This window comes from Apis dorsata, unplaced genomic scaffold, assembly GCF_000469605.1.
Source record: "Apis dorsata unplaced genomic scaffold, Apis dorsata 1.3 scaffold_636, whole genome shotgun sequence".
Classification (NCBI taxonomy): Eukaryota; Metazoa; Arthropoda; class Insecta; order Hymenoptera; family Apidae; genus Apis; species Apis dorsata.
In genome coordinates, this window is record NW_006263829.1 from 11469 (window position 1) to 18719 (window position 7251).

General features: G+C 21.5%; 1 long non-coding RNA gene across 1 annotated transcript in view; it reads left to right on the forward strand.

The window, feature by feature from the left end:
- The first annotated feature begins 5616 nt into the window (after positions 1-5616).
- LOC116186375 overlaps positions 5617-7251 on the forward strand; it is a 9786-nt gene continuing 8151 nt past the window's right edge. Inside the window, exon 1 of the long non-coding RNA XR_004151354.1 lies at positions 5617-6111. This is a non-coding gene — a long non-coding RNA (uncharacterized LOC116186375). The remainder of the gene's footprint in view (positions 6112-7251) is intronic.

Below are 7251 nucleotides of genomic sequence, written 5' to 3' on the forward strand. Positions count from 1 at the left end.
TTTAAGGAATTATAAAATAAATTTATTATTTGACTTTTTCAAGAGCTTAATAATTTACATTAAAATAATGTAAATCATGATTTAAATAATAATGATTTAAATTGATTTTTTAAAAAAAACTTTTAATTTTTATATCCAATCTTTATTTGATTTGCAATAATAATTATTCAATAGTGACATCTATGAATTGATTATACAAGTATATCCTATAAATTATCGATAGTCAATAAAGTTGATTGTATCATTAAATATATAAAAAAAAATTAAAAAACTTTATATTAGTTTATAATATATCTACAGAAATTTAAATATAAATTTTTAACAAATAAATTATTTTTTTCATTTAAATTATATAAATATTATTGATTTTTATCCATAATTTCTTTTTAAAAAGTGAAAACTACTTTATCTTTAAACTTTATTGAAGATAACTGCCATCTACAGTTCTAGCTATATATTTTAATAACTACAATTTAAAATCATTTTATACATATTATTAATAATTATACTTATTTTGAATTTAAATTTGTAACAATTAGGATGTTTATATTAATTTGCTTGAAATATTATATTAAAATTTAATATGTATTTAATTGTTTTTAAAATATTAAAATATGTCATAATACAATTTATATTTATTTATAAAAAAATAATAAATATTCGGATAAATGATAAAAATAAAAAGATAATAAATATAAGAAATGTATATGAATTAACTTATGAAATGAATATAAAATATAATAAATAAATATAATAATAAAATTATAATAAATAAATACAAACGTTATCATTGACAACAGAAAAATATATCTAGAGTAATAATTTCAGATTTTATAATTTGAATAATTATATTTAATAGTTACAAGATAAAATCGTAAAAAAAAATTATATTATCGATCAATCGGACAATGTGATCAAAAATTATGATTTTTAAATTCATAATTAAATTCAATTAAATTCAATAAATAAGTTTGATTTGAAATATCGAAAATATCGGCATTGTAGAAGTCGAACTTTAAAAAAAATTTATTTAAAAAAAAAAGAAAAGGAAATATTAAGTGTATTTGTTATTACAAAAGCGTCATATGAAAAGAAAATTCATAAAATTTTTAAAGATAAATATTTATATTTTAGAAAATATGAAGATAATAAGATTGTTCAATTTCGTGAAAATGTCAGTTAAATTATTTGACGAGCTTTTAAGTGTATTGAAATTTATTTTGCATATACAAATGAATATTGAAGAATATTGCTATGATTTACAAAAGAAGTTACTTGTTATATGAACAAATTTCATTTAGTTCGTATGTCGCTCATGTTTTCAATCGCCGGTAACTCATTAGTTTTTACAAGTGTATATGAGTTTTTATATTCCAATAAATCCAGTAATCGATAATAATTGTCCAATAGTGTATTAATAATATTTATGAGACATATTTTAATTAAAAATATTTTTATTTATTAAATATATTATTTAGTGACGATTATCTTATCTATTACATAAAATAAATTTTTATTATTTATGTTTCTATAATTTAAATATCTTACAATGTAAAAATATATGAAATATATGCTTTAAATATATTTTTTATAAATAATTATCAATTTTATTTTAAATTTTAATTTAAACATGTGACAAATTTTATAAAGATATATTAAGTAGTATCTTAATAATTCAAAATTATTATTATTGTGAAATATAATTAAAAGATGTAGAAAATAAAAAAAAAATGAATTTCACTAATAATTTATCGTAACAGTAAAAAACAATAAATATATACATATTTCATATATATACATATATTTAATAATTTCACCTTATTTCTAATCTTTTTTTATTTTTATAATTAAACTCAATGTTTTAATAGACAAGAAACATGAATTCATCGCACTATATAATTTTAAGAATAATTTTAAAAATTCCTTTGTATATTTAAAATATTTTATATTATTTGCATATTAATAAATCTATTAATAAATTATTTATATTGACTCTAGTTTCATCGTTAGACAACGATTATAGTCATTGCACACATAATTGCGTCGATAATCGCATACATGCAAATATGCACTGAGATTAAATGTGCAAGCCACGTGGAAGCATCGCAAATGATCCTGATTGGTTGCAGATCCCAGCGATATCTGACGTGGAGGGGAAACATTGTGATGGTCGAAAAAGGTCGAAAGACCAGAAGGGATGGGAAGATTGCTGAAGGACGCTCCTTTCAACAGAGAAACCGAACGAGAGTGGGGAAGTTGTCTACACGTGCGACTTCCTTCCCCTTCTTTCTCTGACCTGATCTATTTGTCTTTTTCCTTATAGTTGCGACACAGTTATCTCTTTCTTACTTCCAAGCCATGGTTCTCTGCACGCACTACCAAATCATTATTGCGACCCCTGTTTCTCTTCCTGGAAGACACGGAGAAATGTTTAAACAGTTTTGCAATTAATATGGAATTTGAAGTCGTCATATAACCTGGAACTATTTGTCTATTTTAAAATAATTTTTTCAAAATATTCTTAACAAATTGTTAAATATATATATCAATAAATGATATGTATATAAATAAATGATTATTTATCATTAATATTAAAAATATAAAAATTGTGATTATTCAAGAAAACAATATTTATAAATAATATTTAATTTAAAACTTATTATGAAAATATAATGTTAATATTTATTTAATGAAATCATATATTTTTATTTCATTTGCCTTACTAACAATAAATTATTGTATAATTTCAAATGAAAAAAAAAAAAAAAAATAAAACATTTTTTTTATTAATTATCTATTAAATCTTTTTATACTAACAATGGTGAATATTAAATTTAATTATTAATTTCTGTTTATGATACAAAAATAATTGAGTTAATATAAACATACGTTTATATTTAATTATTTCTTTTCCTTTTTAAAAGCAATAATTTTTTAAGTTTAATTATTTGCATTTTTAATAATATGAAAAGTAATTACACATACACATTTAAATTACATATATTGTATAAAAATTTGTTTCCTTGAATGAGTAGATAAATATAATAAAAAATAAAGCCAGAGTGTAAATTGAAAAAAGGGTTGAACAAGTTAAATGCAGCAAGTAAAAACAGTGTAAATGATATATTATAATCAAAAGTAAATTGGCTCGACGAAGGGTTTCCGTATCTTTTTTTTCGCCAGACAATGTCATTCGGCCGTTTAAATAACATGTTGAAATTCTTATTGCGTAATGTATCGATGTTTTTATAATATCATCTGTAAAATGGAAGAAAAAAAAGAAAGATAAAAGAGAGAAAGAAATAGAGAAGAGTGTGAAAGAATTGTTATTTTAATTTCTATCATTCTTTTCACATATGAGATCTTTTTCATGAACTATTGGCAGCATCAGTCACGGAAAAATATGCCGTGACGCCGTTTGACTATATTAGACGCGCGCAAATATTTCGAATGAACACGTGTGGTTTTAAATTCTATTGCAAGAATAATAGAGCGTCATAATGCTATTTTTAAAAATATCCAAAATACGAGATCTATTTGATTTAAAAAACAAATTACTTATGATAAAATTGATGATTATAAACATTATAAACATAATAATTTTTTTTAAAATGAATATTCAATAATTTATTTTATGGTGATGAAGAAAAAAAAAGATTTTAATTTTGGATTTATAACTAAAGAATTAAGATACATCATAAGAAAGTATATTTTTTTCTTAGTAGATAGTTTGTTTTTTTTTTTCGGACAGCTGGTCTACCTGAAATGGTTAGTTGAATATTAATAGTCATCATCTTCGAAATAACCGGAAAACATGCCGACAGCTGATTACTCAATATGGGTCTTGCTAGTGATATACAATACCACAAATGGATGCTTTTCATATGTCATCGAAATTACTAAACCCTTTCGATGAGATCGATATGAGATGCGTAACCGAGTCGAGACCACGTGTTGTTAGAGAAACTTTAATCCTTCGATTGCTTTGACATAGATTTCGCATTCGATTTGGAAATCTTCTGCTAAGATTTATAACGATATGTGATCAAGAGGAATGATTCATTTAATTACAACATACTATAATTCTTATCTATAGAAATATTGTATTTATCCATTATTAAATTGTAAGCATAATATAATTTCTAAAAAGAATATATAAGCATATATATATTATATATATAATATATAAATATCTTTCAATAGGAAATTCATTTCATACTAATTGATTAACTAAAATATTAATTGTTAATCATTAATCGTAAAAATTTTTATGCAGTGAACAGAGATAATTTTATTTTATGAGATAATAAATTAAAATATCTATTGCTGAATTAAGAACTTTTTTTAATATTAAAAATTAATATATGTAAAACTATTTTGAAATATTATTAAAATATTTATAAAAAGTTTTTAAGAAATATGTGATCATTTATAAAACTGATGCGACATTAAAATAGAATATTAATCTTATATTCTGAGATGTTAATGAGTTTATGAATTTCGAAGCATTTTTTGTTTTAATAATAAATTTTAAAGTATAAAAGAGATAACAAAATTTGTAATTTGTAATAAAGGTATATCTTTTTTTAAAATGTTTTTAACATTAAACTTATTTTTTAATATCGAAATTTCAACTGATTATTTAATTATAATGTCTTTTGCGATAAAAATAATATTAAAATATATTAAAATTAAAATTATTTATTTTTGTTTGTTAATATATTTATAGAATAGCTTTGAAGAGTAGATTTATAAGATAAAAGCTAAAACAAATAATTGGTATATAAAAATGTTAGTTGAAATTTTTTATTAAGTTCTAAGTTTGTATGATGAAGCAAGACGGGAACAATGGACAATTTCATTCTATTATTATTTTACTTCGTTTAACGCAAAATTCAATTATAATTTAATAAATAAGGTTCAATCAATATTTCTGTATCAATTTTTATGTTTATTTTGTCCTTTAGAATCGAGAAAATTTAGATTGTTTAAAGATATTCTACAAAAATTTTATAAAATATTAATATTTTGTACATATATATATGTTTTATTTTCATATAACATATATTAAAACATATTAATATACAATAAAATGATTTAAATATTAATATATGACATCGTTTGTTATGTGAAATTATAATAAAACAAAACATTTATTTTAATGAAAAAATATATAAAAATATATAAGTATATAAAAGACATATCAAATATTAATCATATAATAAAATATCTTCATTATGTCTAAATATAATATCATTTTAGAAAATAATTTTTAACCTTACAAATAATTTATAAAACATTTATTTTAAAATAAGTTTTTATTTTATATGGAATGTCTAATTAAAAGAATGTCTAAACACTTTCTTTATTTAGGATTACTTAGGACTTCAAGCTTTTTTCGGAAGCATTCGAAAACCACTTTGAAGCTGAAACTCGTGTTTTGACACCTTTAAGACGCGTGAAACGACGAAATTCTATGAAACATGCGCGTCCTGCTTTGCTTTCCCGCGGAACCTTTTGGAAGATCCCATTCGAAGTGGGGATGCACGTGCCGCGGCTTTTGTTATCGAGATTGTTGTAATGTCGAAGCTTTAGGCGCGTGCATGAGGATCGTGCATCTGCGCACGCGTGACCGTGTTGCTCGCAACCACGAGGGGGGATAACATGGCGGTACTCGATCGCCGTTAGTCGATGTACAGACACCGGTAGATTTGGATCATTCTTCTGAATCAAATAGAATAAATAGTGATTATGATTGAAAATTCACATTCTATATTGCCATTATTTTTACAAATTATGACATGATTTAATATTTATTGTTTTATTTAAACAATTCGCGAGTGTCGATTGTAAAGACTCACTGCACGCGTTAAGTGACATTTATAAGAGTTTACTCTGACATCATTCGAAAACGCGATTTAAGACTCTGTTGCCAAGTAAGTTCAATCACTACATTGCGAAAGTGATTTTGTAATCGGTTGCCGTTTGAACTGTTTCAATTTTAAAGTGATTGACAGCAAAAACGAAGAAGGCGGTGAATCTTGTCAACCATTTGAATCTGTTTTGAAAAGAATCTCTTGGGACTGCATCATAAAGATATTCTGTAAATAGGTACATTGCCATATAATATATAATATTAATATTTATTTTATATTTATTATCTATAATAACTATATCGTTCTATATCGATACAATTTTTTGATTACTAGTTTGCAATTAATTTACATTTTTATCAGTATGCAAAATCAAATAATTTTGATGCAAGATTTTTTTATATGATCTTTTTGAGTTTTAGTACAACAGGTAATGTACAATAATTGTTAATTTGTCAATATAATTATCATTTGTATAATTATATCAATAAATGTGTACTATTTTTTTCTATTACATTTTATCATAATTATATATCTTTAGTAGAAAATATAAATAATTCTGTGTTAATTTATAGTTTCAAAGAAATAATATAACCAAAAATGTACTCTTAAATTTATAACTCTAGGGAATTTGATAATTTATTATCGATATACATTTGCATTTATATAATATTGAATTCATTTTTCAAGTTATTGCGTTCATTACATCGATCATATTATATAATATTTAATTATATTATTAAAATATTTATTAATAAATAAACATAGTAGATGATATCGTTACATACAGTCTTCTTAAATCAGTTTTCTATTGTAAATAATAATTTTTGGCACAGCAATCATTTATCAATATATTTGAGAGTATTAAGCAATAACTTCTTGCAGTGCATATGTGCAATTCTTGATTCTTAATTTATTTAATAATGAATTTCGAATATTTGATTGATTCATAATTATATATATTAATAATTATTCATAATTCATAAAAAATACAAATTCATAATTATTATCGATAAATTATATATTTATTTTGAAATTTTTAATAATTAAAGCAAATATAAAAAAAACTTTATATTTTGTTTTAATTATGTATAAATTATCTTTCAATAATGTTCATAAAATTAAAGTTTAAAATATATTATTTAAAACTTTTATAAATTATTTTTATAGATTTAGCGTATTATGCTATTAAATTATAAACGATAATTTATGAATAATGAAAATTACAAATGGAAATAGAAAAAATATTATCTATTAATATTATTATTATTAATATTACTATTATATATTATTATTTAAAAAAAGAAATTTATTAAATTATTATTATAATATGTACATTATTATATATATTAAATATTTGTAAAATAGAAATTATAAT